We start from the raw sequence: 18016 nt of genomic DNA, 5'->3' as shown, positions 1-18016 counted from the left end.
GATGAATGTTTGGAACTTCAATGTATGAAAAGAGAAAGTTGGAACTTAGGAAGAAGTCATCAAAATTTATGTGATGTAAAAGTTTTCAAATGATATAAGAGTGGGAATCTTACATTGTGGAGGGAATAATAAGAAATGTTTCATTCTCACTTGCACCATTCTTAGAAAAGGAGATATTCCACAACCCTCATGGGTAAATAACTACTTGTATCTTTTACATTTATATATTCATTTATTTTTTAATTTTATACATACTATTTAAGGGTTATTTTATTTGATATTTTCCTTTATGTTTGAGGATATTCTTATAGGAAAATAAGGTTGGTACTTTACATATGCTACCAAATATTTAGTAGAATATGTAAAATAGTTACAAAGACCCTAATGTTTAAGATGTATAAAGCAAGGCTCTTGAAGAAATTTTTTTTGATGATTAATATTACAAGAATCTTCTACTTTAAGAGGGCCTACTCCTATGTATATCATTAGGGAGTAATGAGTTTGACAGGAATCCTTGGGTAAAGAGAGTCTTTGAGGAAGTAACTAGAGGACTTGATTTCCTAGGATTGATGTTTATATGGAAAAATTTTCTTTACCCAAGGATTCCAATAGAAATCATTAAGAATAGCAAAATCTTAAGCATCATCACATAGTCATGATCAATTACAAGCTTTAGTTATCCAAGCACCTGACCATGTGGCCAAAGAAATCTCTTAGTTGCTGCCATAGTTTGAAAAATATATTTCTGAGGTGATCATGAGATCAGAGCCATTTTAATTGCTTCACATAGTCATAGTCAAGGAAAAACATAACTATTAACTCACTATGACTAAGTGATCAAAGGGAAAAACCTTTTTTTTTTTGAGTCATGCCATTTGTTATTGTAGTTTGATAAGGAGCCACGGCTATGTGACTAGCCATAGTCACATGGTTGCATATTTTAAAACATGTGAGCCTTTATCAGAAATAAAGGATTTAATAAAAATTCCATTCTTTGAGGTATTTTAAAATTTAAATTTTTTGAAGGGTGCGACTCTAAAAACAAGGTTTTTCCTAGGGTAAAGAATTGCCATGAAAATCTTAGAGAAACCCTAGGTAGGGGGAAAAAAATATACTACAATCAATTCAAACTACTCGATGGTTTAGAATAATTTAACAACATAATTTGGATAATAGGCTTACTAACAATGAGGGCTAATAGTGGCTCTATCTGGGGATGATGAATAACTTGTATCCATGCAAGAATGTAAAATTTCTGGTAGAAGTAGACTACATACATAATAACCTAAGACAAAAACTTTGAAACTATATAGAAAGATGCATTTATACAAAGGTTATATACATATGCATAGGAGATTTCACAAATGTACAAAATATACAAACTCTAACTATTGTTCATGGAAAATAAAATATCTTCAATGGAAGTATTTCTTCAAGAATTATCCATGAACTAGAAATTCAAAAAGCTCCCTAATAATTCCTTGATAAAATATGAGTCATCACCCCAATTAGAATCAACTGGATATGGCCCAAGCCATATAGGATCAAATTTTCCATGTTTCCCTTTCTCCTCCATGCATACATTCTAGACCACGACAAGATCATTTGGCTCAAATTTTCTTTCTCCTACCTTTTTGTCATACAAATGCTTTAATTTTAATTGTAACTTTATGTTTCTTATAGAGGTTTCCTTTCTTGTTTCAATTAACCCAACCAATTCATCCATCCTTTCTTGTATATCATCAATGATAGCTTCATCATACATTTGGATGTAATTATACAGACCTATGAGGTTGTTTCTTGATGCATTGTGGCCTAAATTAAATATAAAAGATCAAAAGGTAATACACCTATTGTCTTCTTTACTATCACTCTGTCAACCTAGACTGCTAAGTGAAATTTTGAATTCCATGCTTTCTTGTTGTCTTCCAAAGTTGTCTTTATGAACTTCAAAAAGCTTTTTTTTATGGACTCAAATTGTCCATTTCATTGTGGGTTATAGGGTGATGGAGTTGACCTAGTAATACTATACCTGTCATAAAATTTAATAAATTCTTTAGATTTGAAGAACATGGTATTGTCAGTTACAATCCTTACATGACACCCAAAACTTGTAATGATATTATTTAGTATAAAAGTATTTACCACTTTACTAGTCAAATTTCTTGTAGGAATGGCCTCTACCCATTTTATAAAGTAATTAGTTGCCACAAAAATCCAAGAGCAGCCTATGTTGGACTTGGTTGAGATTTCGCCTATAAAATCCATCCCACATTTCTAAAAGGGTGCCTAGATTTCAAATAATTTCAAAGTTGTATTCCTAGAGAACTTTAAATTTCTTACAAATCTCTAGCAAGGGTCACATTTTCTAACTAGGACTTGGGCATCTTTAAACAAGATAGGCCACCAAAATCCTTCTCTCATAGTCTTGTGAGTAGTAGTCTTTGCCATATAATGGACCCCACATACTCTAGATTGCATCTCATTTAGTACTCTTTTAAATTTTGTTTGGCCAATGCATTTCAAGAGAATCCCTTCAAAATTTCTCCATTATAGACTACCATTGATAATAATTGTAAGGAAACTCAGGTGCGAAAATAGCTTCCTACACTAATCTCTTAAGGAAAGTATGGTGCAAATCCTTTTAAAAACTTTTCACTTATAGATTTTTAAACAACAACAATATTGTGGCCAACAATGCATACATAAAAATAGATAGAGAAAGAAACACATAACACAAAGATTTTTCAGTGGGGAAAAACCTTTTTGTAAAACAACTCCATCCCTCCAGAACTTGGACAATGTATTATCTTCAAAAAAAGGTTACAATACACTTGTAGTGCAAGCTCAACAGCGACAATAGAAGACTCCAATAGCAACTCACAGTACCAAAAATACACTCTCACACATCACTTCTCTTTGTAACCCTAAAAATGCTTATAACATGCACTTCACTTTAGGGCTACTCCCAAAGATAAACCGTATTAGGGTTTTTACCATTCTCTGAGAAAATAGGAACCCTAAAAAAAAATTTGGGCCAATGCCCTGAACCCCACTATTGGGGTAGAGTGTATAGTACTCCAATTTATTAGTTGCCAGATGTCTTCACCTATCATTTAATCTTCCTAACATAGCTCTTACGTGTCATAGGAATCTGTCATAGCCATTTTAGCCATGATCTCCTTACACACAATTCAAGATGTCAACACATGAACATTATTTGCAAGAAATACATTTTACAAAAAAAATAATAAGAATAGGAATTATACAAGGTTGAGACACCTTATTCCTAACATTCTCCCACTTGTTGAACACCTTGTAAGAGCAACAGGAACATAATAGGAACTAACCACCATAGGCCAAAAGGCCCATAGACTCTGAAAACCATCTAAACTTCTCAGTGCCCACTAGTTTTGTTAATGCATCTACAACATTCTTCATAGTACCTACCTTTTCCAAATTTACCTTTCCATCTTCCACCATATCTCTCACAAAGTGATACTGCACATCAATGTGCTTTGTTCTGGCATGGAAAGTTGGATTCTTCACAAGGCAAATAGCACTTTGACTATCACACCAAATAGTAATCTGTTCTGCATCAACACCAACATCAGAACACAATCTTTTAAGCCAAATGACTTCCTTACAAGCATGAGTAGCAGCCATGTACTCAGCTTTTGTAGTGGACAAAGTGACCACAGGTTGTCACTTTCTCATCCAACTGATGGCACCACCAAACATAGTGAACACATAAGCATTGGTGGATCTCTTGCGGTCAATATCACCTGCCCAATCTAAATCCACAAACCCATGAATACAAATTGAATGCAGAGATCCAGAAAAGTTACCATGATAACATATGGAATAATCTGATGTACCCCTCAAATATCTAAATACTCACTTAACTGCATCCCAATGTATCCGTCCATGATTAGCCATAAATTGACTTAGGATTCCCACTGCTTGGGCAATGTCTAGTCTAGTACAGACCAGAGCATACATAAGACTGCCAACTGCACTAGCATAAGGTACTCTACTCATGTCCTCCACATCACTAGGATATTTTGGACAATCATCTACATATAACTTTGTTCCCATAGGAATAGGAACACATAGTGGTCTACAATCTGCCATGCTGAACCTATCCAACATAGACTTCACATACTTACTCTGACTCAACCAAAGTTTTCTGTTAGACCTGTCTCTACTAATTTCCATACCCAAGATGTACCTAGCTGCCCCAAGATCTTTCATCTCAAACTATGCTAACAACTGAGATTTAAAATTAGAAATCATACCCTTACCCTTCCCAAATAGCAACACATCATCAACATATAATGCAACAATAAGAAGGTGATCATTTTCAATTCTGAAATAAACACAATGATCTAATTTCAATCTTCCAAATCCAATTGACAACACAAAGGCATCAAACTTAAGGTACCACATCCTAGGAGATTGCTTCAAACCATATAGAGATTTATTTAATTTGCAAAAAAAGGATTCTTTACCTTTAACAATGTAGTGCTTAGGCTATGACATATAAATCTCTTCCTCCAAATCACCATGAAGGAAAGTTGTCTTCATATCCATCTGTTCTATCTCTAAATCATATGATGTAGCAAGAGATAACATAAATCTAATGGATGTCAACTTTTCAATAGGAGAGAATATTTCACCATAATCTATTCCCTCTACCTGTGAATACCCCTTTGCAACCAATCTAGCTTTGTACTTTTCAACACTACCATCTGCATAGAATTTCTTCTTGAACACCCATTTACAGCCAATAGATTTTCTCCCTTTAGGAAAAGGTACAAGGTCCCATGTTTTGTTTTTCTCTAATGAAGCCATCTCATCATCCATAGCCTCAATCTAGGAACCTATATCTTCCATGCCCAATGCCTCTTTCATAGATCTAGGCTAATCAATGTTCGTGATCAAAGAAAAAGCACAACTAGAATCTAACATAGAATAACCCAACCTTTCTAGTTTCTTTCTTTCTCTTGTGGATCTCCTCAAGGGTTGAGTTGAGGTTGTTCTTCCTCTTCTTCTGAACTATTAGAGCTGCTAGAGCTCTCCTCATCATTAGACCCAACATGGTCTCTCTGTTCAGTCTTCTCAGGGGTAGGAGGCAACTGAACAAAATCTTTTTCCTTTTCTTTTTCATCTGGTTGTAGCACAATAGGAGAAGATGTTATCTCTCTAAAAATAACATTTCTAGAATACAACACCTTACTAGTCATAGGATCCCAAAGCTTGTATCCTTTCACACCAGCACTGTACCTGATGAAAATACATTTAACAGATTTGTTTTCCAACTTAGATCTTTTCTCCTTTGGAACATGTGCATAAGCTTCACAACCAAATACACAAAGATGCCTAATTGAAGGCTTCTTACCAGACCACACCTCCATGGGTGTCTTACCAACAAGGGCTGATGTAGGAGATCTGTTAACCAGATAGCAAGCAGAGGCCATAGCTTCAACCCAAAACCTTTGTTCTAAACCAGCTCCACTAAGCATACTCCTAGCCTTCTCCATCAGTGTCTTGTTCATTCTCTCTACAACTCCATTTTTTTGTGGGGTATAAGGAGTTGTCTTATGCCTCTCGATACCTTGTTGTTTACAAAACTGTTCAAACTTTGCTAAGAAAAACTCACCACCATTGTCAGTTCTCACACACTTAATCTTCTTACTAGTTTGATTCTCTACAAGGGCTTTAAATTCCTTGAATTGACTAAAGACTTGTGTCTTACTTTTAAGGAAATAAATCCATGTCCTTCTACTGTAATCATCTATGAAAGATACAAAAAATATAGACTTGGAGATTGAAGGAACTTTTACAGGACCAAATACATCAGAATGAATAAGATCCAAAACATTAGAAGATTTGTGGGAACTAGAGTAAAACTGAACATGATTTTGTTTACCGTAGACATAGTGTTCACAGAAGTCAAACTTGAGATTGCAATCATTTAACCCCTCAACAAGATTTTTATTTTTCAGGGTTCTGGGACCCTTTTCACCAATGTGACCAAATCTCAAATGCCATAACATTATCTTTTCTGTAGGAATCTTACCTTCCAAAGTGTTTGCATTTCCATCAAAACCAATAACCACAGTATTCTTCACTGCTCATTCAGATGGTGAGGATGAAGAACTATTACAGAGAGGAATACATGCATCTAGCCAAAATAAGGTACCTCTCCTAGTACCCCTTGCAAGTATTATCGATCCTCTCATCATCTTGCATCCTTCTTTCAAAAAAATAACTTACACACCTACATCATTTAGCATACTTACAAATAATAGGTTTCATTCCAAACTTGGAATGTGCATAACTCCATTGATTCCCTATACTCATCCATCAAGAAATTTGATGGTAACCCTTCCACGTCCAACTATCTTTAGGTGAGAATCATCACCCAAGTACACCTTTCCACCGTCAAACTCTTCATATCTTGAGAACTAGTTTTGATGAGAGGTCATGTGAAAAGATGCACCTGAGTCAACCAACCACACATCATCAAATGCATGGGTTGCCAAAGCTATGTTGAATGCATTGCCATCTTCTTGAGATTTTTTAGAACCAGAATCTAAGGCTTTCTGCTTCTTCTTAGGCTCTTTACAATCTTTATGAAAGTGCCTGGTCTTATCATAGTTGCAACATTTTTCCTTGGACTTATTGGAAGTCTTTGACTTCCCACAGGATTTGGATCTACCCTTATTGTTAGACTTATTGTCATTTTTCTTCCCTCTTTCCATGGATCTCCCACAAACAACAAGGGCTTCTTTTTTTGAAACAGAAGCCTTTCTTCACATCTCCTCTGATAGAAATGAAGACACCACATCATCCATTTTGAAGGTGACTAATGTGCTTTTGAGAGCCATCACAAGATGGTCCCATGAATCCGGTAAAGAACACAAAAGTGTGTAGCAACGATCCTCCTCCTCTAACTTGACACCAACTAATGTCAACTGTGCATCCAGTAGATTAAATGCATTTAAATGATCTGTTAAGGATCCACCTTCCTCCATTCACAAAGAATACAACTTCTTCCTTATGAACAACTTGTTCACCAAATATTTGGCCTAATACACAGCCCCAAGTCTCTCCCACAAACTATATGCAGTTTTCTCATCTAAAACATTTAGAAGAACTGAATCGGTTAAACAGAGTCTTATGAGACCCTTAGCTTTATGATCTTTGATATCCCAATCTGGTTGAGCTATAGTTTTTGGTCTTGTAGCACTTGTAGAAGCTTCCCATAGGTCATGATCTTCCAACATGTCTTCCATCTTGAGTTTCCACAACTCAAAATTAGTGCCATTAAATTTCTCCACCTCCATTCTTCCATATGATGAACTCACCATCTCAATATAAAAATAAGATTCAGGATGCTCTGCACAAGACTCCCACTCAACTTGAGATTAGCTCGAAAAACCCTACCCAACAACTAAGATCAAAAGTTGATCAAGCTCTGATACCACTTGTAAGGAAACTCTGGTGTGAAAACAGCTTCCTACACTAATCTCTTAAGGAAAGTATGGTGCAAATCCTTTTAAAAACTTTTCACTTATAGATTTGTAAACAACTACAATATTGCGGCCAACAATGCATACATAAAAATAGATAGAGAAAGAAGAACATAACACAAATATTTTTCGGTGGGGAAAAACCTTTCGTTAAAACAACCCCACCCCTCCAGAACCTGCACAATGTATTATCTTCAACAAAAGGTTACAATACACTTGCAGTGCAAGCTCAATAGTGACAACAAAAGACTTCAATAGCAACTCATAGTACCAACAATACACTCTCACAAATCACTTCTCTTTGTAACCCTAAAAATGCTTATAACATGCGCTTCACTTTAGGGCTACTCCCAAAGATAAAGCATATTAGGGTTTTTACCATTCTTTGAGAAAATAGGAACCCTAAAAAAAAATTTGGGCCAATGTCCCAAACCCCACTATTGGGGTAGAGTGTATAGTACTCCAATTTATCAATTGCCACATGTCTTCACCTGTCATTTAATCTTCCTAACATAGCTCTTACGTGTCATAGGAATCTGTCATAGCCGTTTTAGCCATGATCTCCTTACACACAATTCAAGATGTCAACACATCAACATTATTTGCGAGAAATACATTTTACAAAACAAATAATAAGAATAGGAATTATACAAGGTTGAGACACCTTATTCCTAACAATAATGTTTCTAACTATTCCAAATGTAACTTTACAATCCTCTTTTGATTATCTTTCAAGTGAGGTAGAGCTTGCATGTGCTACAAGTAGTATATTACTTCTTTATACCAATCACATTGAACCATATTACATGTATTAGAACTAAAGTCCTCATCTAAAGTATTTATTTGATTAGCATCTATATTTGATTGGGCCATTAATTTATCTAATCCTTGACATGTTACCAATTTGGTAATCTAGATGTCTATATTGAATTCTTTGATTCTGTTAATCCTTTTGTACCTTCTACTAGACACCTCTTACTAAGAAAAAATATCCTTTATTGTTTCACTAGGTACAAAGGCAATAACAACAACACCCACTAGGTAATACATAAAAGCCTTGAGAGCTTTAGCAAGTGCATATGCTTTTTTCTCATTGATTTCATACATAAGTTTTGTTGGCTGAAGAGACTTGCTAAAAAATGCTATAGGTTGTTCATGTCCATCTTCATTCTTTTGTAATAGGATAGCAACTAAAGTATGGAAAGATGTAAAGGAAATAAAAATGCATGGGCTCTTCATAGTCTAGGGTTCTAAGGACTAGTGCACTCTTCATAGTAGTCTTAATTTCTTGGAAAGCAATAGTAGGCTTACCTTCCTAGCTAATAGTTGTTCCATTTTTTAGCATTTTGGAAATTGGTTTTTTGATCTCAGCAAAGTTTTTCACAAATCTACTTAAGAAATTTACTTGTCCAAAGAAACGTTGTATACCCTTGACATTATTGGGCAATGGTACCTTGTCAATTTTTTCTACTCTCTCAAAGTCAATCTTTACCCCATCTTTGGACACTATATGACCAAGCAGCTTGCCCTCAATTACTACAAAAGTACATTTCTTTGGGTTTAAGGAAATACCATATTCTAATGCTTTGATAAAAATATATTCTAGATGTTTGAAATGCTCTTTAGCTTTCTTTGAATATGTAGTCACATCATCTTGATATATAATCATAAAATTTTCAATATATTCATTAAAGGCTACATCCATGGCCCTTTGAAATGTTGCCCCTACATTGATTAAACCAAAGGGCATTCTTACATACATATAGGTCCTCCATGGACTAGTAAAGGTTAAATTGAACTATTTCTTCTCATCAACAAGGAACTAGTTGTATCCTAAGAAATTATTTATCATTAACATTAATTTTGAACTAGTGACCTATTGGAACATGACTTCCATGTTGGGTAGCCCATAATTATCTTTCAATGAGGCCAAGTTCAAGTTTCTAAAATCCACGTAAAGCCTAATGTCACCATTCTTCTTCCTAATTGGTACCAAGTTAGATGCCCATGAAGATGCCTAATTGGTTTTATTATCCCCACATGCCAACTTAATAAGTTATTCTTGCATATTAGGGGCTAAAGTGGGATTCATAGATCTCTACTTTTGTCTGAAAGTTTTTACATCTTCCTTGAGACATATTACATTTTGGAACAAGTCTTTCCTATAAGACTTAAGGTCATAATATGACCTTGCCAAAATATGTCTAAATCTTCTTAATATATTTATCAACATTTTCCTAATTTTAGGATATGGGGTTTTTTCCAATGTATACCTTTTTTGGAGTTTCAATGGTGCCTATGTTGACTTCTTTGAGCTCTTGTGGCTTCTAATTTTTGATTTCTCACTCTACTCTATTTTAATTATCAAAGAAATTTTCCATGACAACTAGTCCCTTGGGTACCATATTGGTTTTTAACTATAAGATCTCTTGACCAAAGGTTTTCTCGTTTCCATTTATTGTTTCTATCCAAGCACTATAGTATGTTTCCTATCCATGATATTTACTCTCATTTAGGATGAAATTCAAGATGTCCTTATCATCTTCAAAAACTTTCCATATTATTAGGTATAGCTGGCCTATTTTATACCTCAATTTTAGATGCACTAGCAAATGATATGGCATCGAGCTTGATGGCTATATTAGCCAATAGATTAGCCATCTTGTTATTATTTCTATCCTTCCAAGAAATTTTGAAGGCATCAAATGATTCTATCTAATCCCAAACAACATTCCTATATTGTTTTAGTCTTCTTTTCTTAGAGGCATAAATCTCCTTGACTTGAGATATAATCAGTTTAGAGTCACCAATAACATGTAGCTTTTTTATTTTATGACTAGCTATGACTTTTAATCCTAGCAACAATGCCTCATATTTTTCAATGTTATTTGTACATGAAAAGTTTAAAGTAAATGAATACTTACATTTATTGCTTTCTAGAGATATAAATACAACTCCAACACCTAAGCCTTCTTTAGAATTGGCACCATCAAAAAATATGGTCCAAAGGCCTTTAGATTCTACACAATTAGTGATTTCTTGTGCTATGAGTGGGGGAAGTTTCTCAATTTCATGAATAACAAGTTCTTCTCTAAAAGAATTAACCCTAGTATTTAGAAAATGTGTAATATCCTTATATATACTTTCTTGAAATATATGTATCACCCTTGGTTCCCTTTCAAATTTAATAGCCTTTTCCCCTATAAGGAAAGTAGCATATGATAAGTCACACTACAAGCTACCTCCCATCACAACCATCCACTTCCTAGAGAGCAACATTTTGTAGTGGGGGGAATATAAACCATAAGGATATTCATAAAAAACTATACATCAAGGTAAGTAACAAGTTTAAAAGGTAAGGCATTGATGGTACCTATGGAAGGTACATCTCTAGAATCTATTTCTCTACATCTTCCTTGTTTGGTATCAACCTCTAAACCAAGGGCCTCCATGACCTTAAAAGGCATGATATTCTTAGATGCACTAAAGTCAATCATACTATTCCTAAGAGTTCTATGATTTGTAACCAAACTATGGAAAAAAGGATCAATATCTTGCAGATATGTTATAGAGGAGTTATCCAAATACATTTTTCATATTTAGGACATGACCTCTTTATCCTCTACTATAACTAATGTGTTAGATGATAAGACTATTGGTTCTTATGTGACTACACTATTTTTTCCTGTCCCTTCCAACCAAGATAAACCCTTATTTTTGTGTTCCTCTATCCTAAACATTTCTAATAAAGGAACCTTTATAGTAATTTGTGATAACACTTAAGTCATGTCAATAGGATCACAATTTGTAGGATTTATATAAATACTTGTGGCTATAGGTGTTTGAACCAGAAGAACCTCCTTTTTCTTGATGGTATTAAAGTCTTCCTTCTTTTCTTGAACACTTGCCTTAATAGTTTCAACTCCTTGAAATTGTACCTTTTTCATTGGTTCCCATCTCTTGATTTTGTTATCCTTGAGCTTGGAAGTCTCAGGAGTGTCCTTATTTTCATCAGCTATATTAATCATAGTGTCTTTAATGAAAATACTAGTTGGCTTAGCTAGAGCATTGTTAATATTTTGATTTCTCAGATAAGTACTATGGATTTCAGCCACCATCTCTACATTAAGTCTATCAATCTCTTCCTTAGACTATTTTCTCAAATTTATGCAATTCACTTGGGGCAATACACTACATATGGTGTCCTCATCTTGATCTTCATTATTTGAAAACACTTATTAATGATGCATCTGATATAAATTTCTCTAGTCCACAAAATCGATCTTGGATTCCTCAATTTTAGATTCCTCCATGTTTTCACAAAGGTTTTCCATATTGAATGTCACATCCTCATGATTTTATTCTTCCTCTTCCTCTTCCTCTCTATTTTGTGCTTGCTTATTTGCTACAAATGATTGAGCAATTGCACAATAGTTAGAGGAGTGAGGGGGCTAACATATAACACACCATGGCATATCATTAGAAACATTCATAGTGTTTATTTGTAATGGGTATTGTGTACCTCTATCCTTGCTACTTTAAGTAGGATTTGGGACAGGCTTCCCATTCTTCCATTGTGTAGTATAAGGGTACTTTTGCATCCTAGGTACCCTATTAAAATTATTGGTGAAAGGGGCCTTCTCAATAGTATTTGGCTTCTTTTCTTGGTAAGTTGGTGGATTCATTTTCTTTAGTAGCTTAGAACTTGTCCCTTCACCTTAGAAATAAGCTTAGGTCTTTCACCTTCTTTCTTATTTCCTTTTGGATTGAACAATTTATGGTCATCCCTTCTTTCCACCTTATAAGAGTCCTTCCTATTATTTTCTATGCTTACTACTATCTCATAAGCCTCCCTTAATGTTATAGGACCCTTGTACCTTAGATTATAATCCATTTTACAATCAAAAGCATTGAAATAGGTTGTGGAACACACATCCTCATTCATTATTATAACTTGGAAAAGTTAATACATTCCCTTCTAGAATCTAACATTAAAATAAAAATTGGACTCATTTGCATCCTTCTCTATGTTGTTGAATTCATTCAACACAAAATTGGTATTGGTGTTATCACCATATTGCTCCTTAATAATCTTCTCTAAGTCATTCCATGAACTGATACTATTATTAAGAAACCATTTAAATCAATCTCTTGCATCCTCTATCAGTGAATGAGAAAACAACTTCGTCACCATTCCCTCATGCTTCACCTCATAGTTATTTATCATGTCAATGAATATCCTCAAGAATTATTTACCAGTTATGACATTGTTGCCTAAAAATTTGAAAACCTTATCTCTTAGGTCATTATAAATAGGGTCGGGAAAACTAGGAATACCCACAAAGGGAATTTTCTTATATTGTTCTATATAGTTGGGTCTTCTCTAAGAAACAACAATATTAGATGTTCTAACTCTAGCAACCTAACTTTAGATAGGGATCTATGGTTATTGGGCTTGCTGAATAATTGGGATTTGGCTAGTGGTAACAAAAATGGTAGGGGCTAACTGAGATAAATTTTGGTTGGTTATTACAGCTCTAGAAATGGGAAAAGATGGGATAAATTGTAAGGATGGGCTAGGGCAAGATAACAAAGTAGAGTTATCTTTAATAAATTGTATCTATCTCTTAGTTTTACTGGCATGAGCTTCATTTTCTAGTTTCTCAGCTTCCTTTTCTAGATCTTCCCTTTCCTTCTTAGCTTTTTCTAGATCTAGGTCAATCTTAGACATGGTAGGGCTTGTAGAGACTTAATAGGAATAATTTGGGGTTCATTGATTTGTACTCTCACAACCTTGTGCTTTCCCTTGTCATGTTCTTTCACAATCATATCTACAAGACTAGGTTCAATAGATCTATAAGGTTGAACTTATGCAATAATAGGCCCCTGTCTCTCTTTAATAAGGTGTTCCTACTCCTAGACATTGGATCTTAGAACTTCTACATTTCCAAAATTATCTAAGTGCATTTTAGAAGACTTCCCCTATAGCTTTTTGTTTTTCTCTTGTAAGGAAGCCATTATCCTAAGAAAGTTATCTCTTTTAATAAGGGTATTCAAGGTAATTTGTTCTTTCTCTTGTTTCCAAATAGATGTGTTTGGCCTATTCTTCAATAACCCTTTACCAAAGAAGGACTAGTTCTGGGAATAAATCTTTAGGGTTTATAGTTGTGGCCTCTGAATCTACTAGGTCATCTAGATCTATAAAATTAGCCACATATGGTCCTTGTCTAGGACTAAAACTAGTATTCATATCTTCTCTAAAGACCCAATTGTGGTTCATTTCATTTACCAGATTTTGTCTATAAGGGATATCCCCAACAAGAATATATTTTTATCATGATATATCCTTTCTTCTCTAAATAGAGTGGTGAATTCTTCTCCCAAAAGTGTAGTATTCTCAGACTTAGAACTTTTGGAAGGTGACTCCTTTTCCACCATAGAATAGTATTGTGAATGGGATGACACAATACGCCTAGGGATGGAACTTGGATTAGGGTCTATTTTTTTCTTATTTTGATAATTTCTAGCCCTAGGGGTAATTTTTTGTATAGTTGTATTTTTGGGTGGTCCTTTGTAAAAGCACATGCATATTTCTTATTATCTACCATTGGTTAGGTTTCTTTGATATATTTATAGCACTAGCTACAAAACCTTAGGATTGATTCACCACCCTTTTAAAGGGAAACAAGTTTAAAATGACCAAAGATAACATGAGAAAAACCTCAAAAATAGAGCTGACACAAGGAGTCACACTAATAAGATTTTAAGATTACACACTAGGTAATGAAATCCTTCCTCTGTAGACAAGGTACTAGTAGACATGACAATATTCTTCATATAAATCCCTAGTAGAATTGTCATTTTATTAGAGTTCTTACTGGTAAGGAACATACAAGGTTGCTTTGAACCTAATACCAGGGTGCACAAGACATAGACCAAGCCTAAGGAATAGCTAAAACATATATTTATTTGGGTTTATCTTGGCTTTATACCAACTTCAACAAAATCACTAGGATTCCCTTTGCTTTAGGCTCTAGAGTGCCTAGGTGAGAAAAAATCAAGGATTGATATGACTACTTCTATGCTATTCTTCTCTTTAAAACTATTCCCTATAGAAGAAAGTGGTCAATATTCTTCTATGATTCACCAATAACTTCCCTATTACAATACCTAGCTCTAACTAAGAAAATATTGCAAATAAGTAACGACCAAAAAATTTAGTTTTTTATTACATAAAATGGTAAATTGATTATTTAATATTTGTGTGTTCAACAACTATATGAATCATCAACTTGCAACTAGGATTAAGTGACCAATGACTTATTCATTGTTATATAGATTCAAAATCAAAAACTCAGACCCATTTAACTAACTTGTAATCAAATGTGTTAATAATGAACTCTGAATTCTATTCTTACCATATCCTTCTCATAAACCCTAAACCCTATCACTTACAAAAAAAAAAACTTAATTCTTTGAATTAACAACAATGAGTAAGAGATACATAATTCATTCAAATTGAATTAAACTGAAAGAAACTTTTTTCATTTCAATATCAAGATCATAGATATACAAGGAAGGAAACAAAACTCAAAGACATAGATATGTAGGTTTTCCTTTAGTATTGATTTCCCTTTTGAAAATAAATACAATAATGATAAAACTCAAAGTATATCTCAGAACTTCACAACTACTACTTGGTATTTATTGTATTCTCAAGTATACAAAACTAATTACATTCATGTATTTACTAAAACTTGGACAGAATGCAAAAAGGGCATAAAACATGAAAATTCTACATAATACCAACCACCATTCCTCATCTTGGGAATCCTTATATAGAGAATTGCAACAAGCTTCATATGGGAGGGTAGGTGTCAAAAACTATCTAGTAAAAAATAATAGGTAAAAATCTTTGAGAGATTTCATTAATACATTCTTTGCAATTGGAAAATAGATAAGAAAGTGGGTGCAAGAAGTAGATAACATTTATGGTGAGAGTATTTTCCTTAACTATATTGTTTCCTTCCATCTCCTCCTATCTTCTCATAGTAGCATCTTTTTTTGTATCTGTCTAATCATCCTCCTAGGATGCTAAAGCTTTGATGTATGTTATCAATTCCCATATGACCACATCTAATTCTATCTCAGGCCAAGTGGCATCTCTAACTACATTCAAATCCTCTATACATTTATTCCACTTAGAATCAATAATAGCCTTTACATCTCTCGAGACTTTACTCATATTTGTTTCTATCCTAAAGAGGAAATGAATTAGATCATAAACAAAACTTATATCTATCTCATTATTACAATAGCCCAAAAACCTCAAATGTTTCAAAATATCTTCAAATGAAGAATACCATTCCTACCATTCCTTAATATTTCCATCACTATCTATAATATTAGGAATGAAATTGTGTATCCCTAACAAAATTGTTTTCATTTTTCCTTAGATCAATTGTAACTTTCCTATGAAAAACACATGTAACTCTCTTACCTTATTTATCAATTTTATCGTATTAATAATTGCTAACTTGGGCAGATCCTTTTTTTGGGGTATTAGAGGGACCAAATTATCAAAAAAATGAGCATAAGACCCCAATCTATCAAAAGAGGAGACAAAAGGTCTAATTTCTTGGAGAAATTTTATTTAGCTCCTTGCAAGCTAATGTAATTATTGTGAACAATTTTAGAAAGAATCTATAGGGCACCAAATTTGTGCTTAAGTAAATTCTAAATTGTCTTTATTTCCACCTCCTTGGCACCATCCCACTCATCAATATCCATATGTTGGGATTCTCCTATAGCTAAAATGTCAGCTTCAGCTTGAGCTTCGTGGTCATTTACCTTTGTAACACATTGAGCCACAACCATTACACTCATTTCTTTCTCCATGTGTACAATTTTTTTTCCTAACATATGTCCTCTTCAACTCTTCTTCATATTTTTGTCTACCATCAATGGATATGCTATAAGTTGTGTACATTTTTTTCTTGTAGTGTATCCATCTTACTCTTCCCCATTAACCATGTTGTATTCACCAAATTATGGATTTGGTCACTAGATACTCCTTTATCTCCATGCGAGTTGGTTTATTATCGTCTAGAGCCATGATTTATATTGTCACTATCTTATTGTCTATGTAAAAACTAGCCCCTACAATTCACCAGTGATATTAGTCTCTTAAAAAGAGTATGATATTTCTTGTTTTCTAATTTGGTCTAATATTAAAGAGGAACTAAGTTCCCAACCAAGAAAAACCAACATTCCACTTCTCATTACTAATGCTCTTGCTTCCTCAACTATGACATTCTCACTATTTGGATGACAATCTTGTAACTTCTAATCTAATTCTATAATTTTCTTAGATGAATATCTAGGTTGCAACTAAGGGAAAGTTCATTCTATTTTACTTTATAAAGGAATGACTTAAATTCATCATAATTTATAAATTTGTAATCTTTCATGAACTCTTCTACCTATATTATTCTTTCATCCAACATTTGAATTTCTAATTTATTCATGTTGGGGATCTTTTCATTCTCACATGCTTGTTTGATTAGAAAATTGTGTCTAACTATATCAAATAATTTTGATCCTTGAGGAAAAATATACAATGCCTTTTCTCTAACCTTGTTAGGGATATGAATCATGTTTTGTTTGTTTTTTCCCTTAGCCCATGAAGAGCTTTCTAGTTGATTGTCCTTAACCTCCACTATTATAACATCATCTTACTAAGGAGATGGGTATTTTTCTCTATCCCTAAACTCAATAGGCACTTATGTCATCAATTTATAAAAATTATCAAGACACTTATTTTTCCTATCAAGAAATGGTACATCAAGGTGAAAACCCTTGAATGATGGGTATGCTACCCTCATGGCTTCTTCTATCTTCATTACCTTTCTCCAATTCTGAGTCCTCTCCCTACATACCTTTGTTTGCAGGCAATTCATGATGCAATCTTCTTCTAATATTGGCTTGCTCCTAGGAAGAGTCTATTTCCTCATTTGTTTGAGATCATTCATCACCAAATATTTTGGATCTTAGGCTCTAGCTAGGATAGATGGAATTTTAAAATCAACTAAACACTGATCTATCTCTTCTATGACATCCTTCCCTATTAGAAAATCACCTATCTTTGTGTTTCTAGCTACAAAAGAGTGTTTCCCAATAACAGGGCCTAGATACTCTCTATTCATCATTAGTAATTACTAGAAGAATTCTAGTTGGCCTAATATTTTAGGGACATGTTTAGGTAATACATGGGGAGGCCGAGGACATCAAAATACTCTTATAATTGAAAAATTTTCAAATAAAAAAAAACTAGCCCAGTCATGGCTAAGCACTTTATCCCCATTTGGGCAAGTAGATGGTCTAATTAACATTCTTACCCCCTTAGGTACTCTTTCATTTATACTCATTAACATATCCATGATTGGCAATACAAAATCATTATAGAAAATAATATTACC

The sequence above is a fragment of the Cupressus sempervirens genome, chromosome 4, assembly GCF_028749045.1.
Source record: "Cupressus sempervirens isolate cs-2001-9-10 chromosome 4, ASM2874904v1, whole genome shotgun sequence".
Taxonomy (NCBI): Eukaryota; Viridiplantae; Streptophyta; class Pinopsida; order Cupressales; family Cupressaceae; genus Cupressus; species Cupressus sempervirens.
Note: the sequence above shows the minus strand (reverse complement) of the source record.